Source organism: Balaenoptera physalus (assembly GCF_965194825.1).
Source record: "Balaenoptera physalus genome assembly, chromosome: 2".
NCBI classification, from domain to species: domain Eukaryota; kingdom Metazoa; phylum Chordata; class Mammalia; order Artiodactyla; family Balaenopteridae; genus Balaenoptera; species Balaenoptera physalus.
In genome coordinates this window covers 111,592,682-111,619,447 of record NC_138883.1, presented here as the reverse complement: position 1 = coordinate 111,619,447, position 26,766 = coordinate 111,592,682, and the positions used below count along the sequence as shown (strand labels likewise).

The window sequence follows — 26,766 nt, the reverse complement described above, 5'->3', positions numbered from 1 at the left end:
GGCAGAGGGAACAGCAAGCCCTTGAATTTCCAAAGCACTTCCAAGTATCACGTCACAGCAAACAGAACCAGGGATGTAAAGTGGAAAGAGCTTGCTTTAGAAGCCCCCAGAATCACCACCAGGGGCAAGGGGTGGCCAGGCCCTCCTCCTGCAGTAAATGCCTCTTGCAGGAATGAGTGAATGTATGTAAACAAGTGAGCAAAATCATTGTGACTGTCTCTCCTGTGGACATTTTATCCACCTGCCATTTTCCCGTGGTGCCTGCTCCCTCGCTAGACCAGAAATTCCTTTACAACAGGGACTTTGGCATCGGGGTGTCACCACAAGGCCTAGTTCTGCTCTTTGCACAGCACTGATGCTCAGGAAATACTTGTTCCATAGTTTTGCCTTGAGAGGAGAAGAAGGGGGTGTTTAGGTGTATCAAGACCTTCATTCATTCACCAAACAACTCTGGGATGAGATTGTAGCATCAGTGACCAAGAAATAAGGAAGAGAGGAAACTACTCTGGGCACCTACTGTGTGCAGGAATTGTACTAGGTGATTTCCTGTGCTGCCATTTAAACCTCACGATAACCTGGAGGTGGGTATTACAGTATTATTGCCATTTTACAGATGATGAAACCCAGTGGGAGCAGATGCCTAATTGACACATAGGTGTACCCAGGTCCAGAGTCTGTGGTCTTTGCATCCTCTCTCCCTTCCTTCAACCCTATGAGAGGATATTTTAAAATCAAAGCTGCAGAGGCCTGGAATGGGTTAACCAGATCTCTCTAGAGGCAGAAGATCTGGAAGTCCTCTGGGGATCCCTTTCAGCAGAGAATCCTCTGATTCACGCCGCCTGGGCCCGAGGAGCCCTGCTGGGCAGGAGATCCCCGTCCCAGGCTGAGGAGGCCCATCCAAAACCATGCCTCTAACAGAGAGAGAGCCATGCTTCCAGGGATTGTATGATTCAGAACCTACTTTAGGGTTAATGTTCTGAAGGGTGGAAAAAAAAAAGTATAAATGCTGTTGAAAAACTGAGCTGACGAGCTCCTGGGAAACCTGAGCCGTAAACGTCTTAGTCAAAAGTGCTGGCTGAGAAATCGCTGGCCCCTGCCAAGCCCGGCGAATGGAAGCTTGCACATTCCCAGGCTGCGTGTTTCAAATACTTTCCGTGGTTTCGCCAGCGGAGGGCCAGGAGAGAAGAATCTGTCATTACCAACTTGGGTCTGCAAAACAGCTTGGCTGGCGGGGAGCTGTGAAATCGCAGGAGGCGGGAAACCTGACTCAGAGCTTCAGGGATGCGGGAAAGTGCAGGGGGGAGGGGGCAACCTGACCCCGACCTCAGACCTGTGGAGGGGGGCATGGTTGGTGGGAAGGGTGGGGGAGGGACGTGATCCTTTGACTCATGATGGTTCTTGCAGGCTCCCCACCGTGACCACCCCTCCCTCTGGCGTGCCAGCCGATGTGGTTTCCTGAACGTTCTTCAGCAGTCCAAATTGCTGTTGAGTACCTACTCGGTGCCATGCATCATGCTGAATATCTGATACAACAAGCCTAGGATGTTAGCACGCCCCTTGAGCAGGACAACTCTGAAGGTGTGCATTACACGGAGCCCCGGTCGCCTGCAGGGTCCTCTGCACATCAAGCACCCTGTGTTCTCTCCTTTCCTTCCCCCTCTCACATCCCCACTGGCGCTTCCTGAGATCACCTCCCAAATAAACTACTAGCACCCAAATCCGGTTTCGGGCTCCATTTCCTGGGGGGAGCCAAACTGAAATACTTTCCTTGTCTGTAAAGGAGGAATCCAGGCCAGAAGGGGCTTTAGCCATCATCTGTGACAACCCCCTTGCTATACCTAGAGAGTGACTGAGGCCTGAAAAGGAGAAGCTGCTACCTCACTAGCTGTGACTTTCCCCACCTCTTCCCCAGGTCTCAGGAGAGCAGCCAGGAGCAGGCCAGTAGGTAAGGCCCAGGGTACGGGGGCAGTCAGGCACTGATGTCGGGGTGCCCCTGGGTTATGAATCCCCTGTTGACCTCTACCCACAGCCTAAGTGGCCTCTCGGGATGCCCTGAGGACAGGGGCCCTGTGGAGGGAGCTGCAGAGGGGAGTGGGCAGCAGAAGGCCTGGGGGCCTTGGCCCCCTTCCTCGGCACCTTCACCTGGCGGCCGCCCATCTCCCCAGGCCCTGCTCCTCCACTCTGCCTCATACGCGTAGGTGAAACCACATGAAATGCCCTCTGCTCTCCTGCCTCGAGCCCCCAAACGTGCCGCTCCCTCTAGCTAGACAGTGCTTCGGGGACCCCACCCCAGGCCAACTCCTCCTCCGCCTTCCAAGGGGCTCAGGCTTCTCCAGCTCCGCTTAGCCTTCCCTGACATCTGCCACGCTCTCACCGTCAGGAGTCACCCACTCCTCCTGCCCCTCCACGGGGTCTGGCACACCCTCCAGCACTGCACCCAGCGTGTCATCCCCCGGGAACCACCGTGATGAGTCTCTACTATGTCTTCCCATTAGCTCTCCAAGGGCCAGACTCGGGCTCAGGGACATTTTTTTGTTTGTTTGTCTAAGAAAAGTTTTACTAATGTGTTAATATTTCAGCAAAGTTATTGCAACGGGTTTAAAAGGCAGACAGACACACTATTATAGGCTATAAAGTAACAAGTTTCATACAATTAAAATATTACATAGAGCTATGGGATTTACTGAATAACTAACAGACCCATAAAAGAAATTAAATCTGAAAGGTTAAATCCAGTATTAGCACCTACAATATCTCTGAAAGTAAAACTTTTAACCGTTTCATTCTCTCCTAGTATATGTCCTAACTTTCTCCCAGATACAGTTCTCTCAAACCCCAAAGATGAAGGGCACAGGAAGCCCCAATATTAAGAACACACAGCCGAAAAGAAGAACTAGAAACAGTGACCCAAACTTGAGAGTTTTAGTTGGAAATCACTTAACTTGCTGAACTTGAACCAATCATAATATTTCTGTGCACTGAATACCGTATATGAGGAAAGTCTAGGAATCATAAGGTTTGCCAGTAGGGATAGTTAAAAATTAGCAATATATAGTATTATTCCTATCAAATTTTTTTCTCTTAAGTTATATTTATAACAAAACGATAATTAAAATATTTATTAACACTTGCTCATTCAGGGACACAGCAGGGACATTTGTGGTTGATGGTTTAGCATCCAATTTATTGTGCTTACTTATTTTAATAAGGGACAAGCAACACATGCCACATCTTCCCAATGTTCAAGGTAATGCAGTTAATAACAGAATTCTCAAAAAAAAAAACCCCAAAAAACAAAAACCTGGAAATTGCATTAAATACTGCTTTCATCAGGAATTGCTATAATAAAACAAGTAACATTATACATTATTTTTCCAATGAGCTTCAGTTTGAGAAACTGAACGGCAGAACTTGATCTTTAAGCTTTGAGTCATGGCAAAACTGGTAATTCTCTGAAATCTGGGAGATGCATTAGCAAAACCAGACACAGCCCACCCTTCACCAAAATCCTGGAGAAAAGCGTTTTATGAATTTGGGGGGGTAAGACTGAGCACTGGCAAGTTTACGACTTGCTGAAACCCAAGGAATGACGAGAACCACTGACACTGGTGGCAGGTAAGAAATAACCTGCGTTGGGCTCACCAACTGCATATTTTATTAATGGCTTTGAATTAAAAAAGTGATATGCTTCATTGCGTTTTCTCAAAAACTAATCAAAAGATTGCAGAGTCCTCCACAATTTGGAGACACAAAGTGGATGCTGAGCGACGAGAGGTCACTCCACGTGTGGAATTCTAGAAAGTCAGTCCTTGGAGCGAATGGCACCGTGGATCTGGCAGCAGATACAAAGGAATGATGTTCTGGAGAGGAGGTGGGGGACACTCTGCGGTCGGCTGGTGGACAGATGAGGGTCCCAGCTGGAGGTGGGCCTTTAATTCTATGGTGTATCTTCCACTGCTCATGCCTCTGTCTCCATAAATAGTAATTTCAATAACTCGAAGTCCTCTCTCGATGGGATCTGTCAGGAGGAGGCCTTGGGGAGCATAGATCTTCTCATTCTGCTCTTGAATGTATTTGGAGACTTTCTTCAGAACCTTCTAGTAGCGAGTTTCCATGCACAAGAAGATAGTGTACGCTGTCAGACAAGCCAGGCAGCCTTCAAGATAGGACTGGCCCCCGAGCTTCTCTGCTTCAGCATAAAGGTTATTTAGAGTTCGAACTGTTTCTTCAAATTGTTGCCTGTCAATCCGGTTCTCCAGCTCCGTGGGGAACTTGGTCTGGAACTGGCAGCGGTGCCACTGCTGTAGTCTCGCTGAATGAAAACCTTCCCAGACACTGGCGCCTGCTGTGGCCTCATGGTGAGGACAGGACGGGCCGCGCCGCCTCCGCTGCCCTCCAGCGGCTGTCGCACCGCCTTCAGGGACATTTTTATCCTCAGATGCTGGCTCTTACAGCTCTAGAAATGTTTGCTGAGTGAAGAAGTGTAGGAAAATCATTCAAAACTTGTGGAGACCCCAGAATCGTTGTCCTTTCCCCATCTTTGTTGTCTTTTTCCTTGGTTGGTCATGGAAACAACGGAGCCAAGGAGCAGCTCTTACAGAGCAGTGAGAAGGCTGCTGATGGGGCAGGGGAACAGCAGGCCAGCCAGGCTTGGTGGGAGAAGAAGGGAGCCGGAGGGGCTGGGCAGGCAGCGGGTAGCGGGCTTAACCTGCAGGAAGCCTGATGGGGAGACCAAGGCCAGGGATCTGGGACCCCAGACCAGAGCCTCAGAAGGCCAATTCTGCCACATTACACAGCTCCACGGGCCTCCACTCACTGTCAGAGATGAGCAAGGAAGTGGCCCTGTGACAGGTCCCTTCCTGGGACAATTTTCTAAAAGTGCAGTGATTTTAAAAGCTTTTCTAACTGTGGAAGCCAAACAAAATCCCACCTAGACGTCTAACATGTAAATAACTGCCCTGGTTGAAGTGGGGGACACACGGGTGGAGTTGCCAGTCCTCTCGACGATCCCTTATCCTGAGGCAAACCACTCTGAGAGTCCCCTAGGGCTCCACAGAGCTGTTTAGAAACCACTGGCCAAGTGGCAAGAGCCGGATTGTGTCGGAGGACCCAGGTTCTAGTTCCACTCTGCTATTTCAGGCTGTGTGACTCTGGACAAGTTACCTCACCTCTCTGGGCATAGGTTTCTTCAACCCCACAATGGAAGAGTTAACATCTGCCTCACAGGGTTGCTGAGAGGCTCAAAGGGGTGATAACAGGGAAGCTTGGCACCTTACTGTGGCCACACATACAATTTGTCGTCAGGAGGCCCAGAAGGACATGAGAAATTTTGTGTCATCTTGAAAGAGGAGTTCTTGGAGGCACTAGGCCCTGGGCTGCAGAACAGACAAATGGCTGTGAGACTCATGGTTGCCTTTCTTCCTGGGGTTTCAGGACTGAAGTGTTCACGAGGTGCCCCTTCGCCCCAGACCTCATTACCCAGCCAGCTGGGGCCCGAGCACAGTCACTGCTTCTCTTCCCTGGGTGTGGGGCTAGGACACGTGAGCATGGAAAATTCTTCCCCTCACTGCTCCACCAGCCAAACCCCAGCAAACCTCAGTCCCAGCCCAGGACCGTGGACCCCTAAAGGGAAATGGAAGCAGAGTGCTCTGGCTCCAGGAATCCACTAATGGAACCTTGTTAATTACTATGTAAATTACTTTAATAGCCTGGATCCCCTCAGACATTGTTTAGGGGTCTCCTGGAGGGGAAGGAACAGCCTTTCCTTGGCCCAAGACTCCCATGTATGGTTTCCCATAGGGCAGGAATAGATGCACAGATGGGGAACTAGAGGAAAAGATGGATTCACAGCTGCCCCTGGTCCATGGGATCTTGAATGTGACACTGAGATGCAGGAACAGATTCCATCCTTGAAGGCTGGAACTGAAAAGGACCTCGGATGATCTCTAGGCCACCCTCACCCCCTTGCTGCATCCAGGAGAAACAAAAGCCCAGGACAGGTGAGTGACTTGTCCAAAGTCACACAGCAAGGTGATTGGTCAGGCAGGGACTACTCTCCCACCTCCAGCCCAGGGGTTCTCAAACTGGCACTTGTGGGATGAGCTGGACCCGGGTGTCCTGCCTAAAACATCATATAGTGAGACTTTCCCAGTGTACAGAGAAAAAAAAAATTAATTTAAAGAGAGGTATTTTCTTGATTTTAGGTTCAATGTATACTTAAAAAAAAAAATACACTATCCTACAGACATGATACATAGTTATATTTTCTTCCATCAATGTGCTTTTGTATTATGGAATTATGTATGTTTGAATGTCATAGTGGTCTATGAAGAACACCATGACCTTACGATCCTCTGACCTGAAGGAAAACCTCAGTCCCGAGGCACTTATTCTTATCTCAATTTTCCAGATGGGGGAAGAGACACAGAGAGATGCTAACAGACTTGCCTCAGGACTTGTGACTGATCTGTGCTCTTTCCACCACACCGATTATTAGAAGTATGTATAAACAAAGAGTAAATAGGTTCTGGGAAAGGAGGTGGGGAATCATGAGGACAGTAATACTATGGGGGGGCCTTCCCTGGTGGCGCAGTGGTTAAGAATCCACCTGCCAACGCAGGGCACACGGGTTCCAGCCCTGGTCCGGGAAGATCCCACATACCACTGAACAACTAAGCCCGTGCGCCACAACTACTGAGCCTGCGCTCTAGAGCCTGCGAGCCACAACTGTTGAGCCCACGAGCCACAACTACTGAAGCCCGCGTGCCTAGAGCCCGTGCTCCGCAACAAGAGAAGCCACCGCAATGAGACGCCCGCGCACCGCAATGAAGAGCAGCCCCCGCTCACCGCAACACGAGAAAGCCCGCGCGCAGCAACAAAGACCCAACGTGGCCAAAAATAAAATTAAAATTAAAATAAATAAATAATAATAATACTATGGGGCTGTTGCCTGGGTGATGAGCTCGTGAGGAAGGCATGTGAGTATTTAACAGGCTTCTCCTGGCTGCTCAGGGCGCATGCTCCTCTCTGCAGCACAGGCTGCGTTTCAGCAGGTCTGCTGACGAGATGAGGGCAGGACTGCAGTGGTTTTACCATAACTTTGAAACCCAGTTCCCCTACTGATTTTATGATTAACCTCTCCATCCAAAACTTTATTCCCTTTCTTGTCCCGCCCCTGTTCCCCTCAGGATTGAGGAGTATCAAAGAAAAGGGGGGATTGAAACTAAGCAGGACCCTTCGGGGCCCTCCAGGGTACAAAAACCCCTCCACATCCCCCGTTTCTTGTTTGTAGAAAAAGGCTTTAGTCTCCTCGGCTTCCCTGAGTTCCAAAGAGCAGACTCAAGCAGTTAACTATTAGGACAACAGGGTCACAGGCCTCCTAATGCCTCCTCAGGGCATACAGATAACAATCTGATGCATATCTTTGAGTTGTTCTATAGAAACTAAGACTCCCACCCAGGTGGAGGGAGGATGGGACTACATGCTGACCACAAGCACTAGACCCCAGACTGGTTGGAACCAGATTTTGATTCCTAAAACACCCTGTTACCTCACCATCAACCAATCAGAAGAAGGTCCACGAGCTGATCATGCTTCCTACGACCCTCTCCCCTCACACTGTCTTTAAAAACCCTTGCCTGAAAGCCATGGGGGAGATCGGGTCGTTGGAGCATGAGCTGCCCATTCTCCTAGCTTGGCTCCCTGCAAATAAACCCTCACTTTGCTGCAAACCCTGCTGTCAGAGTTTGGCTCTCTGCACCTCAGACACACGAGCCCTTGCTCGGCAACGACGTGGCAGCGCTGTGGCCACTTGTGTGACCTTGGCATGTAGCATCACCTCTCTGAGTCTTGGTTCCTTCATCTGAAAACTGAGAATAAGAGTACTTGCCTCACAGGACGGCTGAAACAATGAAATGAGATGACGCTAGGCACCTGGTGCACGAAGTAATTACTCGCCTTCTCCCTCTCTCTGTCTCCAAGATGTAGACATAAATATTTTTCAATTAGGTTCAGGTGCGCCAACTTGGGGTGTGTCACTGGGGATATGCAGTAGGCCATCAAATCTCCCCCAGGCCCTTCCTTGCGCTGCCTCTGACCAGAGGCCCTCAGTGCCCAGAAAGGCTTCCCCAGAGCCTCCCTAACGTGCCCTGCAGTCCCAGCTCCTTCTGCCAGCCTCCAATCCTCCCCTCAGCCCTGCCACTCCCCTCGCCACCCCCCCCACCCCGGCTCAGGAGGCCTTCTGTTGCCTCCTGAACTGGGTCCCCTTGTCCCCATTGCCTCTGCCGAGGACACAGGCACCTCGTCCTCCCCTTCTCTCCACAGCCTCAGACGGCTGCTGCAGCACCACCCCAGCCTGGGGTTCTAGGTTCTGAGTATCTGCAGGAATCTACTGGAAGAAAAGGTAGGGCTGTCTGAATCTGGAGCTCTGCCCCTAGAAATGGGAGAATAACACTGTTTCCACCACGACCACAGGAGGCGAGAGGTACTGGGGGCGGTGAAGCCGCAGGGATTGTTAATGTTTGTGATCTGGATAAAGACACAGATACGGATGTTCTGTTTAAACCGTTGCCAGGCTCCCTTCCGGGTGTCTGATGAGCTGTGCCCCCTGCTGTGGCTGCCCTCTCCTCCCCCCTTCCTCACCTCAGAGGACATTTCCGTGGAGAAACCCCTTCCCCACTGGCAAGCGTGGCTCCGAGTCCCTCCCCCGTCCCAGCACTTTCCGAAGGGTGGTCGTTTCCTGTTCGCCTCCTATCTCTGCACTGGGCTGAGCTCTGGGAAGGGAGGAGCCACATCTCGCTCACCCAGCCTTGGCCTGGTTTTGGCTGCACATAACAGAATCCAACTAAAGCTACTTAATGAGAAAGGGGAATTTGCTGGAAGGCCATGAATGTGGTTTAGGAGGGGCCCAAGGAGCGGCAGCTGGCCTCAGGGAGGTTGAAACCAGAAACGGGTCCCCCTCTGGTCTTCCCCTTCATCTCTCAGCCCTGCTTCTTTCCCCTCTCTCTGCAGGATTTTATAACGGAAGTTTATGTTCACCCCCCTAACAGGATAGATCTACCATTTCCAAAGTGAGAAACCAACAGTCCACTGTGCTCAGTTTAAAAGTAAGTGGTCGGGGCTTCCCTGGTGGCGCAGTGGTTGGGAGTCTGCCTGCCAATGCAGGGGACGTGGGTTCGAGCCCTGGTCTGGGAGGATCCCACATGCCGCGGAGCAACTCGGCCCGTGAGCCACAACTACTGAGCCTGCGCATCTGGAGCCTGTGCTCCGCAACAAGAGAGGCCGTGATAGTGAGAGGCCCGCGCACCGCGATGAAGAGTGGCCCCCGCTTGCCACAACTAGAGAAAGCCCTCGCACAGAAACGAAGACCCAACAAAGCCATACATACATACATACATACATAAAAAGAATGTAAGCAGACAAGAATAGCATTAAAAAAAAAAAAAAAGTAAGTGGTCAAAAGCTGCTTAGAGAACCACAGGCCCTCCCGTTAAGCCCTTCCCCACGCAGAGGTTATAAAACGGTAGGAGGCAGAGATTAAGGAGTTTGAGGAGGAGGATGTCCGTGGTGCTGGTCTGTGTGGTGTACGTCCTCACCATCATAACAGAAATGCTAACAGCTACTACTGATGGCGTGCTTATCATTTGGGAGGCCGCCATGCTTAGCACTGTACATGGACAATCTCATTCGACCCTTGCAGCAGACATCTGAGGGAGGTTCTATTATTATCCCCGTTTTACAGATGAGAAAACTGAGGCTTGGGAAGATTAATAACTCCCTAGTAAATTGCAGATCTGACTCTGAAGCCCTGAGTTATGCTGTGTCCTGTCAGCCTGTGGGTGTGGCACACGGCGTTCTTGTGTGTGTTATACATTATGAATCAGTCTGACAGTGTTGATAGGTGTGCACTTACATATGGGCCCTCGGGGGTGCTATGCACAAACGCATGTGTGCAGGCCAGTGTACGCCTGCAGTGGGAGACTTTGGAGGGAGTCACCCCCACGCTTCTGGGTCTGCCTGGTTCACATCCCAAGCAGTGCTGGTGAAACTTTCCCCAGCTGCTGCTCGTTGGTGACCAGTTTTCTTAATGCAAAATTCAGCGAACAGGACTGGTTGTCAAGCACTGGGGAGGCCTGCACGCTTGGTGGCTTTGGCAGATGAAGCCCCAGGGAGAGGAGCAGTGCCCGCAGTGCCCACTGCTCCTATCCTCATCAGGGGGCTCCCGGGAGCCACCACACAGGGAGAAATATGAGGCTTCGAAAGACCCAGGAGACCTCAGCAGCTGCCTTCTCTCAGTCTGTCCCACCCACCAGGCAGGCTGCCCCCAGCCTTGTTTGCAGCCCCCCTCCTCAAAGCTGCCTTCAGAATACCGGCTTCATCCCGACCACAGGCCTGCTCCGCAAACCTCCATGGCTCCCTACTACCCTAAACATAAAATGCACCTATACCCTGCTTCCCTCCACCACCTGGCCTCAACCAGCCTTCCTAGAAAACCCGTCCAGGTAGCTGCCAGGGCCGGCACCAGTTTGAGGGGAGAGATGTCCAGAGCGCAAAATTTAAGGAGGCCCTTGCTCTCAGGGTCCAGCCCACAGCACTTACCCTGGGTATCCTCCACCATCCCTGGCCCAGGAGCAGGCATACCCATGGGCTGCTCAGGCTGAACTAAAGGAGCTGCAGAAAATTCAAGTCTGGTCCAACAAAGCCTCTGAGTGCCAGCTCGGTGCTGGGCTTCCCCGGACATCCTGTCACTTGGCCTCAGAGCACCCCCGTTTTGAAAGCAGGTACCTCCCAGCCCTGAGTCTGACGCACTAAAGCCACAGAACCAGCTAGCAGCAAACAACAAGCTATAAGACTCCCTGGGTTGAAGACCCACCATGGGGAAGCTGCTGAAGGCCTCTATTACCTTGTTAACACTCGAGATGATCCAGGGAAGTTGGTGCTGCCCTCCATCTTCATTGTTCACGGATCCCGGATTTGCCAACGCGCCTGCTCAATGAAATGTGTTTTAACTCCCAATCAATACTCACTGTGCCTTCAGGGTCGCTGGCGGACATGCGCAGAGTGGCCCCCCGTGCACGTTCCCAGCTGAAGTCCAGCAAGCCGATCGATGCTCCGCCTTCCTGTTTCAGCTCGCACTGTTAACGTGTCCTTTCCGTGGTCCGTTTACTGCTGAGCTCTTCACAATTTTGTGCTTTTTGTTGGTGATTTCTTTTTTTTTTTTTTTTTTGGCCGCATGGTGTGGCATGAGGGATCTTGGTTCTCCCGCCAGGGATCCAACCCATGCCCCCTGAAGTGGAAGCGTGTCTTAACCACTAGACCGCCAGAGAAGTCCCAATCTGCTATTTTAAATGGCCCCAAGCATAGTGCTGAGTGCTTTCTAGTATTCCTAACGGAATGAAGGCTGTGATGTGCCTTACAGAGAAAACAGGTATGTTCATTTTCAACAATATATATTAAATAAGGTATCTGAACAGAAATACACATAAAACAAGGTTAGGTATTGATCAATTGAAAAAATGTGACCAGAGGCTCAAAGAAACCTAATCCTGTATTTTCCCTAGGAATAATGGCTCGGTATTCAGTGTTCCCAACTACTTGACAGACCATGACTACCACGAATAATGAGAATCAGCTGTGTTTTCATTCTTTGCTAGTGAAGAAACTATGGCTCAGAGAGGCTAAGTCACCCATCTGGGCTTGCACAGCTAGTGAGTTGCAGGTCTTTCTGAGAGGAGTCAGAAACGAGCCCTCTGCTTTTTCATGAGTTGGGGGTAAATGCTGGTGGCCTGGGACATAAGTGAGAGGGGCAGACGCAGACTTGGCATTAAATGGCATTATCTAAAGTTCCTTTTCATTTATCTTTCGATCCTTATGATCAGATACAAGTGAAAGCCTGGGCGTGGTGCAAGTCAGTCCTTAACACCTCTCAAATCCTTCTGCTAATTGCCCTTTTTTTTTTTAAGAATTCTTCTTTAAAATTTATTTATTTATTTATTTTTGGCTGTGTTGGGTCTTAGTTGCGGCACTCGGGATCTTTCGTTGCGGCACGTGGGCTCTCTAGCTGCCCCATGGCATGTGGGATCTTAGTTCCCCAACCAGGGATGGATCCGGTGTCCCCTGCGTTGCACGATGTATTCTTAACCACTGGACCACCAGGGAAGTCCCTAACTGCCCTTTTAAATAAAGAAAGAGCAGCCCTCAGGTCCAGAGCCTCCAGCAGGTAGGAGGGTCTAGCTGGAATTTAGTAACAATTATTTTTATACTTGCCTTCAAATAGAATACTTACCATAAATAATGGGTCATTGTAATGGTTTTTAACTTTCAACAAAGTGATAGAAAGTTTCTTTTCAAATAGATCCGGTTAAGTAGAGGTGTAAATATTTAAAGAAAAATATTAAGTAAATAATTGTAAGAAAAATGCCAAAGGTGGCATGTAGTGGTACGTGGACGAGGCAAAAATCAGGAAGGTGATCTGTGAATGGCTGATGTTTTGGGGGTGCTGGCAACATTCTGTTTCTCGATCTGAATGCTGAATATAAAAGGTGTACTAAAACATTTAGTGGTTTAAATCATAGTGGCTTAAACCAACAACAAATTAATTATTCTACAGTTCTCGAGGTCAAAAGTCCAAAATGGGTTGGTAGGGCTGTGTCCTTCTGGAGACTCTAGAGGAGAATCTGTTCCTTGTCTTCTCCAGTTTCCAGAGGCTGCTTGCACTCCTTACCTTGTGGCCTCTTCCTCCATCTCCAAAGCCAACAGAAAATCTCTCTCTCTCCTGCCTCCTTCTTTCCTTTGTAAAGAACCCGGTGGTTACATTAGGTCCACCTGGATAATCCAGGATCATCTCCCCATCTCAAGTTCCCTAATCACATCTGCAAAGTCCCTTTTTGCCAAGTAAGGTAACATACTCACAGGTTCTGCAATTAGGATGTAGACATCTTTGCACCATAATTCTTTGGGGGCCATAATTCTTCCCACCTCACGTGGAAGTGCATGTGTGGGTGTGTGCAGAGCCTGCAGAACTGGGCGCTTGGTAACTAAGGCGTCTCCATGCACACAGCATTCCAGCACAGTCAAGCGTGCAGCTGCCATCTGCCGCTGTCCCCTCAAAGCCTCCCTTTGCAGCCTAGCTGCAGCCAGTGAGGTAACCTTTCCCTCCCAGCTGGGATCAGGGCGGAGGGGAGGGCTGGGGAGCCCCGTGCTGGGAGGCTGGGCAGTGCCGGCAGTGGATGGCCTGGGTGGGAAGGCAGCCTCAGCCCACCCTCAGCAGTCACTCTGTTCAATTGCACTTTATGAGCTCCCGCAGCAAACCTGCAGCAGGTTCATCATCTGAAGTCACAGAGAACCATTTGGTCACAATTCTGGGCACCACCAGCCTCCTCCATCGTAGTTTGGCTGGGTTTGGGGGTTTTACAAACTGCTAATCCATCTGTCTTCATGATCACATCATTTACTTTCAAAACTGAGGTGCCCCTTGGAATGCATTTATTAGTAATAATAAAACATGCAGTAACAACAAACTATTGTTTATGTGCCACTTACCTTCCACGTCAGGATCCTAAACCCTTTACACACATTAGAGCCTTTAACCCTCTTGCCAACCCCACGAGGGAAGTATTAATACTACCTGTACTTGCAGATAAGGGGTCTGAAGCTCAGAAAAGTGAAGTGACTTGCCCAAGGTCCTGAAGTAAGTGAATGGGGGAGCTAGGATTGGGGTGCAGGCCCTAACAGTAACCCACACTGCCCGGTTCCTGGGAAGGGAGTGCCTGGGTGAGGCTGTGACTGGAGATCCACTCCAAGCAAACCTAGGCCTGGCTCTCCTGGGATTTCTCCTCTAAAATGCCCCTTGCCCTGGGGAGGGGAAGAAAAGAGGCCCAGGTTTGGAGCCCTGCCTCTGTCAGTTTCAGTGTGAGTTTCACGGTGTAATGCATGGCTTGGGGAAGGCCTGGCCTGGACCCTGTGACCCTGAGGAAGCAGCTTGCTCCCTCTGGGCCTCAGCCCCTCATCTCTAGATCTGGGGAGCTGGACTCAATACCTCCCAGGGCTTTCCAGGGCTGGCCCTGCAGTGCTCCCACAGGGAGCCCACAGAGGGCTGCTGGGGGCTTGCTGAGCCCTTGGGGTAGTCCCAGAACCTTGGGACATCCAGGTATGATCTTCCTCCAGGCTCTGGAGAGGGCACTACCCGGTGGGATTGGTCTCCAGCCACTTTCAAGGATAAGGATAAAATCTTAGACTGGATTACACTTAATTTTCCTTCCTTAAAAATCAATCAGTATATAAAATATAATTGCCAAGTTGTCTAAAATGCTACAATCCAGGTGCTCCCACGAAAACCGCACAAGGACTATATCAGAAAGACACAGGAGCCAACCAAAAGAATGGCCAGAGCTGGAACAAGGTAAGCAACCAAACAAATAAAGAAGTACTGCATTATAACCCAAAGCATAAAACATATATCCATGAGTCCATAGTGCTATAAATTAATGATTGAATAAATAAATAAACAAGGAAGACAAGACAAATCTGTGGTGGAAAAAAGATTCCAAATAATTTAGGTAGATACTCCCCCCTCTAGGAAGGAGAACATAAGACCCCAACCCTTAAGTGTGGGCTGTGCATAGTGACTTCCTTCCAAAGAGTGCAGGATGGGAAGGGGAAAAGAGTAACTTTACAGGGGAGTCACCTGACAGACACTATGTCAGCCAGGTGATCAAGGACAACATCAACCATGATAAATTATGTTGATAGTATGTACCTTTAATCCTGGAACAGAAAAAAAGATGGTAGGTAAAAACTGAGGAAATCTGAATAAAGTATGGACTTTAGTTCATAAGAATGTATCAATATTGGTTGATTAATTATAACAAGTGTAGCATATTAATGTAAGATGTTAATAACAGGAGAAGCTGAGTGTGGAACTTATGGAATCTCTCTGTACCATCTTTGTAATTTTTTTCTGTAATTATAAGCTATTCTAAAATGTAAAGTTTATTTTTAAAATCATGTATTAAATTGTTACTTAATATGTACATTAAATTTTTTTAAACTTTTGTGTTTATTATCTGAGCATTAAAAGTAACATAAAAAGAAGAACTTTGGTTATACATTCATTTACTTTAATCAATTTCTTAGCCATATCTGTTTCTAATATTCTGTCACTGGTATTTTTCTAAAGAATATGTGTTTTTAAGAAATATGGTCTAAACTAACACAACATTGTAAAGCAGTTATACTCCAATAAAGATGTTAAAAAATAAAATAAGCAAAAAAAAAAAAAAAGAAATATGGTCTCTTTTTTCCCCCTCAAAGAATTGCATGCAATTATCTTCAAAGTTACTATGGTTAATAAAATGGAAATTGTTGACACCCTTCATGGACTCTTCTCTATAGATTACAATATTCTTAATAGGGATATAGTTTTTCTGCAGAGGTACCTGATAAGCTCAGAGCAGATTCTGCTAAATGGAGGACATTCTCAATTCTAATTTCTTTAGGTAGGAATGGTTAACTATTTCAGCCCCAATATTTTCACACGCAGTGTATTTCCATTTAGAATACCTTTCTTTAACAAATATTATGAGAAGATAAAATTCTCATATAAGTTGACTTTATAATTCTTTTTAATATTTTGCCAGTTGTAAATGTGGCAAAACCATAAGCCTCTGTCTTCCCTTCAATCCAAGTACAAAATATAAATTTTCCCAATTTATGATAGGAACTCCATCAAAATATTCTTCCCAAAAATCCCAGCATTCCAAAGAAAAATTCGAGAATCTCTAAATTAAATCTTGGCCACCGTTTGCGTTCTCATTACTTTATTTGTTCAGCAACTCCCTTGCTTTTGAGGGATATATGAAAATGTTTCCTCGTGTGAAATAACTGAAATTTGATGAAAGCTTTGTTTATAGTACCTTAAGTTGATAAAAGTTAAAGTTTATTTTGGCACCCTTGTTGAACACTCTGATTAAAGGTCTTCTATTGCTTTTGAACAAAATTTAGAGGATTCATTTACAAAATGTCCAATTCCATTGTAAACACTTAAAATAATTTACAAAGTTCTTCCAAGGATCAAACACTTAAAAATTGTGACTGATGACAGACAGCAAAAAGAGAAAACATACTGTTGTGCAGGGCTCTGCCAGGTCATGCTGGAGCCTGAGGCAGAAAGAAAATTGACAATACTGATCCTCTGTTTATTTAGAATTTGGATATTTTGTTCATCATGGTTTTTGCATTTATTTTTGATTTTTAAAATACATATAGCATTAAAATACTATTTGTCTTGATTATTGAGTTTTTTGCTGCCCCTTAAACTTTGCCCCTGAGGCAGGTGCCTTGTTCCCCTCTCCCTAGTCCTGGCCCTGTGGCCATAATGAAATATGTCTTATATTAAACACCTTTGCCACGAAAATACTGTAGTGTAATCACTATGTATGTGTGTGTGTACATACAGATAACTACAGTTTCCATTTCAATTGATATAGCATCACAGCTTGTTTTATCCCAATTTTCAATTATATTTGCACCACACCGATTCCAAGTTCATTTCTGCTCCATGAATTTCCTAATTGGATATGAATATTGTTTTTACCATGCTGCTGCGTTCTACTAAAATTTATATTTATACTTGCAAGCACAAAGAATTCTATCTTCGATGCTGAACTTTTTAAATGAATTTGCAAGAATATTTACAACAATGTCAGATGTTTCACCCTCCCCAGGAAGAACTCCCAAAAGCTTGACTTTGATTCCATTATTCAAATCTCCTGAATTTCTATAGGAAACACTTGAGGACCTTGATTTAAAACTGCTGAGGGCTGCTATGTTTGGTTGCAAGCAGCAGAGACCCTCTAGCTCAGGTGGAGAGAGTTGGTGGTGGGGATGACTGCACCGGGAGCTGGGAGGGAAGCTCATGGAAATCTGAGCTGGAGCGCCATGGGCCAGGCTGCTGAGAGACCACAAGGAATCCAGGACAAGACCAGGCCCCCAGTGGCAGAACGTTGCCCCAGTGTCTACATCCTTTTGTTCTGCTCCCACCTGCAAGTTCTTTCTGTACAGTCAGGTCAAGTTCCTGAACCAGGCAATCTGAATGGCTAGATAATTTTTTGAGCAAGGGTGTGGGTGGCTGGCCCTCCTGTGGACTGGCTGCTCACGGGTTAGGTGCCAGGCTTTAGTCCAATCAGCTGAGACCAAGGGGCAAAGGGTGGCACAGGGTCACTCAGGACAGAACGAGGTTACCTGGAGCACATGACATTTTCCTTAGGAGGGACTCTGGCTGTGGCCTCAGTGGGCACTGACTGGTGGCCCTGGCCCACTTAGCACACATACTGCTGCCAGGCCTCAGTGACTCCTCCTCCAGGCAGCTCTTCTCTCTCCTGATTGCTCATCTGACGTTCACGCCCTCAGCTGTTACTGGAAGCTGCTCTCCTTGTCCATTCAGCCAGACATCTTGGAAAGGAAAAAATGTCCTCCATAGTGATCCACTCTTATCCACTCTGAGACAGACAATATTCCCAAAATTGCCCAGAGGAAGCTGCCAGTCTCTGCTTATGTGGTCTTGGAACCACCTCAGGACCATAACAGTGAAAATTTATGCAGAGCATTTCCCAGCTTCCCTTGCACCCTTCCCATGGGTGCCCATGTGACACAGTCAATGAGATGTGACAACAGATTGTTGCATGAGACTTCCAGGAGAGCCCCTTGAAAGGGGGCAGTCTCAGCACAGATCTTGCAAGTCTTTTGTAAGATTTATAACTAATTATTTCATTTTTTGGTGCTATTGTAAATAACAATTTTCAAACTTGTTTCCAATTGTTCATTGCTAGTATGTAGAAATATGATTGATTTTTGTGTGCTGATCTTGTATCCTGCAGATAAAATCTGTTAAAATCTCTTATAAGCTCTAGATTTTTTTGTAGATTCCTTGGGATTTTCTATATAGAATCACGTCATCTGCAGACATGGGTAGTTTTATTTCTTCCTTTCCAACCTGTATGCCTTCTATTTATTTGTCTTGCCTTAATGTACTGACTAGGAGTTTCAGGACAAGGTTGAATAGGAATGATGAGAATGAACATCCCTGTCTTGTTCCTGATCCTACGGCGTAAGTATTCAGTCTTTACCATTGGGTACAATATAGGTTTTTTGTATATGCCTTTTATCAGTTTAAGGAAGTCCCCTGTTCCTAGTTTATGAGAGTTTTTGTGGATATTATAGAAGTATTTTATGGATGTCCATGAATGGATGTTGAATTTAGTTAAATGCTTTTTCTGCATTGATATACTCATGTGGTTTTTCATCTTTGGACTGTTAATATAGTGGATTACATTGATTGATCTTCAATGCCTTGTATTCCTGAGATAAGACCCACTTATTTTTTACATATTGCTGGATTCAATTTGTTAACATGTTGTTGGGGATTTTTGTATCTATGTTCATGAGGGGTATTGATAGGTAGCTTTCTTTTTCTTGTATTATCTTTGTCTGGCTTTGGCATCAAGATAAAGGTAGCCTCAAAAAATGAGTTGAAGAATTCCCTGGTGGCGCAGTGGTTAAGAATCCACCTGCCAATGCAGGGGGCACACATTCAAGCCCTGGTCCGGGAAGATCCCACATGCCGCGGAGCAACTAAGCCTGTGCGCCACAACTACTGAGCCTGTGCTCTAGAGCCTGTGAGCCACAACTACTGAAGCCCGTGCACCACAACTACTGAAGCCCACGCGCCTAGACCCCGTGCTCCGTAACAAAAGAAGCCACCGCAATAAGAAGCTTGCACACCGCAATGAAGAGTAGCCCCCGCTCACCCCAACTAGAGAAAGCCCATGCGCAGCAACGAAGACCCAAAGCAGCCAAAAATAAAAAAATAAAATAAAATAAAATAAATGAGTTGAGAAGTATTCCCTTCTCTTATATTTTCTGGAAGATAGCATATGTGAAAAGATCAGTTTGATTTCTTCCTTAAACACTTGGTAGAATTTGCCAGTGGAATCTTCTGGGTCTGGAGTTTTCTTTTTCAGATGGTTTGCAACTATAAATTGAGTTTCTTTAATAAATATAGGACAATTTATCTATTTCTTCTTGGATGAGTTTTTGGTAGTTTGTGGCTTTCAAGGACTTCATTCATTTCATCTAAGTTGTCAATTTATTTTGTAGAATTGTTTGTATTATTATTCCCTTATTAGCATTTTAATGCATGTGAGGTCTATTGTGATAACTCATCTTTCATTCCTGGTGTTGGTAATATGTGTTTTCTCTCTTTTTTTTCCTAGTCAGTCTACCTAGAAGTTTATCAATTTTATTCATCTTTTCAAAGGGCAAGTTTTTGTTACATTGATTTTTCTCTGTTGTTTTCTTGTTTTCTATGTCACTGAATTCTGCTCTTTATTATTTCCTTGCTTTAGGTTTATATTTCTCTTCTTTTCTTAGTTTCTGAAGGTGAAAGCTTAGATGTTTGATTTGAGATCTTTTTTCTTTTCTAATATAGTCATTTAATACTATCAATTTGGACTTCCCTGGTGGCACATTGGTTAAGAATCCGCCTGCCAGTGCAGGGACAGGGGTTTGAGCCCTGCTCCGGGAAGATCCCACATGCCGCGGAGCAACTAAGCCCGTGTGCCACAACTACTGAGCCTGCGCTCTAGACCCCGAGAGCCACAACTACTGAGCCTGAGTGCCACAACTACTGAAGCCCGCACACCTAGAGCCCGTGCTCCGCAACAAGAGAAGCCACTGCAGTGAGAAGCCCGCACACCGCAACGAAGAGTAGCCCCTGCTTGCCGCAACAAGAGAAAGCCCGTGCGCAGCAATGAAAACCCAATGCAGCCAAAAATAAATAAATAGATTTAAAAAAAAAAAAAAAAATACTATCAATTTTTCTCTAAGCAATGCTTAAGATGCATCTCACAAATTTTGGTATGTTTTATTTTTTGATTCAGTTCAGAATATTTTCTAGTTTCCCATGAGACTTTCTTTTTGAGCCATTAATTATTTATACATGTGTTAAGTTCCAAGTTTTAGAGATTTTCCAATTATTGTTATGCTATAAATTTCTAGTTTGATTTCATTTTAATCAAATGATATACTTCGTATGATTTCAGTATAAATTTGTTAAGACTTGTTTTATCACCCAAGATAAGGTCTTCCTTGCTGAAGGTTCTTTGCACACTTGGAAAGAATTTGTTTTCTACTGCAAATCTCAATTAATCCAGCTGGTTTATGGCTCAGTTCTTCTATATCCTTGCTATTTTCTATTTACCTGTTCTATTAATTACTGAGAGAGGAATGTTGAAGTCTGCAAATTTAACTGTGGAGTTTTCCATTTCTCCTCTCAGTTTGATTAATTTTTGCTTCATGCATTTTGAAGTCCTGTTTCCATTTCTCCTTTCAGTTTGATTAATTTTTGCTTCATGCATTTTGAAGTTCATTTTGAAGCAAAGTAATTTTCTTTGCTCTGAAGTCTACTTTGATATTAATATAGCCACTCCAACTTTCTTTTGATTGGTGTTGCCATGGTGTATCTTAATCTTTTTTTAACAGTTTTATTGAGATACAATTCACATATCATAAATTCACCAATTTAAAGGGTATTGTTCAGGGACTTCCCTGGTGGTGCAGTGGTTAAGAATCCGCCTGCCAATGCAGGGGACATGGGTTCGAACCCTGGTCTGGGAAGATCCCACATGCCACGGAGCAACTAGGCCCGTGCGCCACAACTACTGAGCCTGTGCTCTAGAGCCCGCGAGCCACCACTACTGAAGCCCGTGCACCTAGAGCCCGTGCTCTGCAAGAAGAGAAGCCACCACAATGAGAAGCCCGCGCACAGCAACAAAGATCCAACGTAGCCAAAAATAAATAAATTAAATAAATAAATAAATAAAATAAAGAATATTGTTCAATTATTTTTAGTACATGTATGTTAGTCTTTTAACCTATCTATATCATTATATCGATATAATTCTATGCAGCATATGGTTATATCTTTTTTAAAAAATCCATTTTGATCATTTCTTTTAGTTGGTGTGTATAGATTTAATGTAATTATTGATATGTTTAGACCTAGTTCTATCATTTCATTATTTATTTTCTGTTTGCTCTGTTTTTTTGTTCCTCTGTCTCCCCTTTCCTTCTTTCTTCAGGTTAAATTTTTTTTTATTAATTTATTTATGTTATTTATTTTTGGCTGCTTTGTTGCTGTGTGTGGGCTTTCTCTAGTTGCAGGGAGCGGGGGCTACTCTTCGTTGCGGTGTGCATGCTTCTTGCTTTGGTGGCTTCTCTTGTTGTGGAACGTGGGCTTTAGGTGTGCGGGCTTCAGTAGTTGTGGCATGAGGGCTCAGTAGTTGTGGCTCACAGGCTCTAGAGCACAGGCTCAGTAGTTGTGGTGCACGGGCTTAGTTGCTCCACAGCATGTGAGATCTTCCCGGACCCGGGATCAAACCCATGTCCCCTGAATTGGCAGGTGGATTCTTAACTACTGCACCACCAGGGAAGTCCCTGGGTTAAACATTTTTTAGTATTCCATTTTGGTTTATCTGTTGTATTTTCTACTGTATTCTTAATTTTTTTGTGATTGCAATATACATACTTAACTTTTCACTGTCTACTTAGGAGAAATACTTTACCACCTTAACTGGAATGTAGAAATCTCACCACTATGTAAGTCCCTTTACCCTCCTTCCTTTATATTATAGCTGTCATATATTAGATCTACATTGAAAACTTCATCTACCAATGCCATAATTTTTGCTTTCAACTGTCAATCATATTTCAGATGACTCAAGAGAAGGCAAACAGTCTGTTTACCCAGCTATTTACCATTTCTGTTGTTCATCCTTTATTCCTGATGTTCCAGGTTTCCCTATGGTATCACCTCCGTTCCATCTGAAGAACTTCCTTTAGGGTTTATTTTAGAACAGGTGTGCTGGCAACAAAGTCTCTTAATTTTCCTTCACCTGAGGATATTTTTATTTTACCTGCATTCATAAAGGATATTTTCACCAGATATAAAACTCTGGGTTGGTGGTTCATTTCTTTCAGCACTTCAAAAATGATACAAATGAACTTATTTACAAAATAGAAATAGACTCACAGACATAGAAAACAAACTTACGGTTACCAAAGGGGATAACGGGTGGGGGGGGGACTGATAAATTAGGAGTTTGGGATTAACATAAACATACTACTATATATAAAACAGGTAAACAACAAGGACCCACTGTATAGCACAGGGAACTATACTCAATATCTTGTAATAACCTATAATGGAAAAGAATCTGAAAAAGAATATATATATATATATTATATGTTATATATTATATATATTAGTTTCTAGTGTACAGCAAAGTGAAACTAATACAACATTGTAAATTAACTATACCTCAATTTTTTAAAAAGTTGTTTTACTTCCTTTTAGCCTCTGGTTTCTGATGAGATATCAACAGTCATTCAAAGATATGTTCTGCTGTAGATGTGTGCTTTTTCTCTCTGACTACTTGCAAGATTTTTTTCTTTGTCTTTAGTTTAAAGAAGTTTGATTCTAATGCATCTGGGAGGTGGTTTCTTTGAGTTTATCCTGTTTGAAATTTGCTGAGTTTCTTTCTTTTTTATTTATATTTGTCTGTGTTGGGTCTTCATTGCTGTGCATGGGCTTTCTCCAGTTGCGGTGAGCGGAGGCTACTCTTCATTGCAGTGCGTGGGCTTCCCATCGCGGTGTCTTCTCTTGTTGCAGAGCACAGGCTCCAGTAGTTGTGGCATGCAGGCTCAGTAGCTGTGGCTTGCGGGCTCTAGAGCACAGGCTCAGTAGTTGTGGCACACAGGCTTAGTTGCTCCGCAGCATGTGGGATCTTCCCGGACCAGGGCTCAAACCCGTGTCCCCTGCATTGGCAGGCGGATTCTTAACCACTGTGCCATCGGGGAAGTCCCCAGATAGTTTAAAGTCTTTGATAATTTCAACATCTGTGTGTTCTCAGGGTTGACATCTATTGATTGCCTTTTTACTGTGAGTTGAGATTTTTCTAGCTCTTTGTAGCCCAAGTCATTTTAGATTGTATCCTGGACATTCTGTATATCATGTTATGTGACTCTGGGTCTTGTTTACTAAGGAGAATGTTGATTTATACATATATTGACCTAGGCTAGGTTCAGGCCATACGTTTCAACCCACTCTCTGTGGGCTCCAGCTCCAATATCAGTTAAGTTTTCAAAGCCTTTTGCAGTGCTGTTCAAACGTATCCTACATGTGCAACATCGGTGGCCAGTCTGGGATCTGGGTGGTGCTCTGCCCCATAGTTCAGTTCTCAAAACCTTTGGTATTCTGTTTAGGATCAAATCCATACATCTACAGTTTGGAGGTGATCCCGGAAGTTCACACACAAAGTTATGGGATTACTCTCTTGTGCTCTCTCCTTTTCACAATCACCCCAACATTTTTTGGATCCCTGAGGCCTCCATTCCCAGTCCCCCAGCCAGAAATCTGGGGCTTTAGTTTCTCAGTTCTGCTATGCACTTCTTATGACTGCCTCTGTGTCTGGGGCTAAGCAGTGGGAGGACAGAGAGTGGGGGGAAAAGCAAAGAGAATTTGCCCAGGCTCTTGCAGTCACAGGTCTTCTGGTAGAGAGAAGGTTTTCTTTCTCTTGGAATTTTAGGTACCTTCTTGGCTGATGGTGTCATCACCATTGCCACTACCACCACTGCAAGATTGCCTGAAGGCTGGAATGGGAGATCTTGGAAGAAAAGAAAAAATAAACAGGAAAGCTCTCCCTCTGATCCTTAGGAGCCCCTTTCCTACTCTTCAGACCAAAAGCTCTATCTTGAAGCTCTTTCTGCCCCTACCTGGTCCACCCTTCCAAGTTTCAGGCTGCTTTTGAGTCTAGGTCAGGCAATACTGGAGGGAAGAAAAAAAAAAAAAAATGAGATACTCACCCCAGTTCACTTGTACTGCAAATTCTTGTTTCCTTCTCTCATCTATTGGATACCATTTACTTTCCAAGTCCTCAAATAGCTGGTCCATACATTCTATCCAGGGTTTATAATTGAATTCAGTAGGAGACAGTGTGTGTTTACTCCATCTTTCCCAGAGCTAGTCTGTCATCCATTGGCTTTTTTTTTTTAATTTATTTTATTCAGTTATAGTTGATTTACATTGTTGTGTTAACCATTGGGTTTTAATTTCAATTATATTTGTCATTTCTAGAAGTTCTATTTGGTTCTTTCTCAAATTCAACTGATCAGTTTTGATACTGTCATTCTTCTGTCATATATCCTATCACCTCTTTAACTTCTTTAAGCAAACCACACATAATTATTTCATATTTTATAATAGATAATTCCAATATCTTCAATCGTTGTTGGTCTGATTCAGCAATGTTGTTTCTGCTGACACTCATTTCATGTAGTTTCTGTTTAATGATTTTTTTTTTTTTTCACTATGACTTCCTGTTCCTTGGAAGTTTATCTGTGAGAATTCTTTGAAGCCTAGATTTAAAGTGTGTTTCTCCAGGGAGCATTTGCAATTGCTTCATCAGGCATCTGGGGAACACTTTAGATTGCATTTTTAGTTAATTTTTTGGAGGAGGGGAACATGGGGAACAAGATAGGCAGTGTGATTCTGGCAGCATACCCACTTGAAATTGGGCTTGTCCAGAGATTCTCAGGGAAGACCCTTCTCTCCTCTGCTCCAACCCCAGTGAAGATAGAGACAGACAAATCTCTGTAGACACTTTTTTTTCCTAGTTTACTAGCCCTTTGTGATCCTAGCTTTATGCAGGAGCCCTATTTCTCACGTTGATTGGGCCCCAGGAATTATCTTCTGTTCCATGAGCTGTGTAGCCTGTTAAAGCCAGACTTTGAGTCACCAGAGATAGGCAGATACCCTCTGGGCAAATGCTGGCTCCAAAACATGTTTACCTCTGTGGACTCAAGATTTCCTGATGCTTCCGAACCTTGACACTTCCCTTATTTTTTGTCATCTAAGCTATGATATAAATTATCTAGCATTTTAGATATTCTGTCCCAGTGGATTTTTCTCTATATATCTATTGGAAATGACATCTTTGACTTCCGATAGGGGAATTCATCCAGATCACGGTTATTGTGATAGCTAATGAACTTAGTTTTTTTTTTTTTTAATTATTTATTTATTTATTTATGGCTGTGCTGGGTCTTCGTTTGTGTGCGAGGGCTTTCTCTAGTTGCGGCAAGTGGGGGCCACTCTTCATCGCGGTGCGCGGGCCTCTCACTATCGCGGCCTCTCTTGTTGCGGAGCACAGGCTCCAGACGCGCAGGCTCAGTAACTGTGGCTCACGGGCCTAGTTGCTCCGCGGCATGTGGGATCTTCCCAGACCAGGGCTTGAACCCGTGTCCCCTGCATTGGCAGGCAGATTCTCAACTACTGCGCCACCAGGGAAGCCCATGAACTTAGTTTTATTTCTCCCGTCTAATTTCATATTTACCACTGATTATATTTTTCTCCCTCTTTCTCCTTTGCCTTTTCTGGCTTGGTCAAGTTTCTCTTTCTTCCTTATGTCAAATTCCATCACCACCACCATCACCACTTGCTTATTTAGAACTTCGACTCTGCTTTTCAGTTTTGCTGCTGGTTTTGCCTGTTTACTTCTCCCCTATCCTTTTAAAAGATCTTTAGAATACTTTTATTCTCTACTCTCCAAAACATCCTTTCCCCTCCATGGATTTGTTATATTATTTGGATAATTTAGACCAGTGATGTCCAAAAGAATTTTCTGCAACAATAGAAATGTTCTATGTCCAATGGCCAATACAGTAACCACTACCCATGTGTGGCCATTAAACACGTGAAAAGTGGCTAGTGCATCTGAAGAACTGAATATTGGGTTGTATTTAATTTTAATTAATTTAAACGTAAAGAGCCACCTGTGACTAGTGGCTGCCCCACTGGATACTGCGGACTTCGATCATTTCATTTCTGACTCTTAATAAGTTTTCCCTTACAGAATGGCTTTGTTTCAAGAATCTATACTTTAAAAAATCACAAATTATTAATCACATCATCATTCATTTAGATTTAACTATATGTAGTCATTTCTTCCTATTATTTCCTATACGCTTTTTCATCCCATATCTTGAAATCTCTCTTGTAACCCAGTTTCATTTGGTTTGAGTATTTCTTTGAGTATTTTGTTCAGTCTTCATGAGCCCCAAAAATGCCCTGACAGAATTAATGGTATCTTGACTGGGACAAAGAATTGGATCACAGATCTTTTCCCTAATAATCTGTGGAAGTTTTGTTGTCCGGCATTACAGATGTAAAGACTAATGTTAGTTCGATTATCTTTGAAAGCCACCTCTTCTCACCTGTATGAACCTGTGTCACGTCCTCTTTATCCCTGGGTGGCAGGTACAAATCTCAGACTACAAACCAAGGTACATGAGAAGTAGAACTTTCTTATCTAGCTGATTGTATTTCTATTTTGAGCCCTCATTTCACTTGGATGGAGCACTCTTCATCGTAGTCAAGACTACATCTCAGTTCTTGGGTTGGGGTTGGCGATTATGTGGTGCTGAGGCAGGGGAGGGGGAACACGAGGAAGATGCAGTTCTTGGGCATCTGCCTTGCTGTCCTACCACAAGATGTCTGGACATCAGACATTGGTGCCCACTGAGCACAAAAGGCCTCCCTCTGAGCTCCACCTCCGCCTCTCCAGATCCTCCCACCCTCTGTGCCTTGTCTGTGCCACTCTTGGCCATATCAGACACACACTGCTGAATCCAGACCTCTCCAGGCGGTGGGAAACC

General features: G+C 45.1%; 1 pseudogene across 1 annotated transcript in view; it reads right to left on the bottom strand.

Annotated features, from left to right (window-relative positions):
• Positions 1–2,539: 2,539 nt before the first annotated feature.
• The window catches only part of LOC309653675 (golgin subfamily A member 7-like), a 48,723-nt pseudogene continuing 24,496 nt past the window's right edge, over positions 2,540–26,766 (bottom strand). Inside the window, exons 5-6 of the transcript XR_014268847.1 lie at positions 10,901–10,983; positions 2,540–4,414 (exon numbers count right to left, since the gene is read on the bottom strand). The product of XR_014268847.1 is annotated as a golgin subfamily A member 7-like (transcript). The remainder of the gene's footprint in view (positions 4,415–10,900; positions 10,984–26,766) is intronic.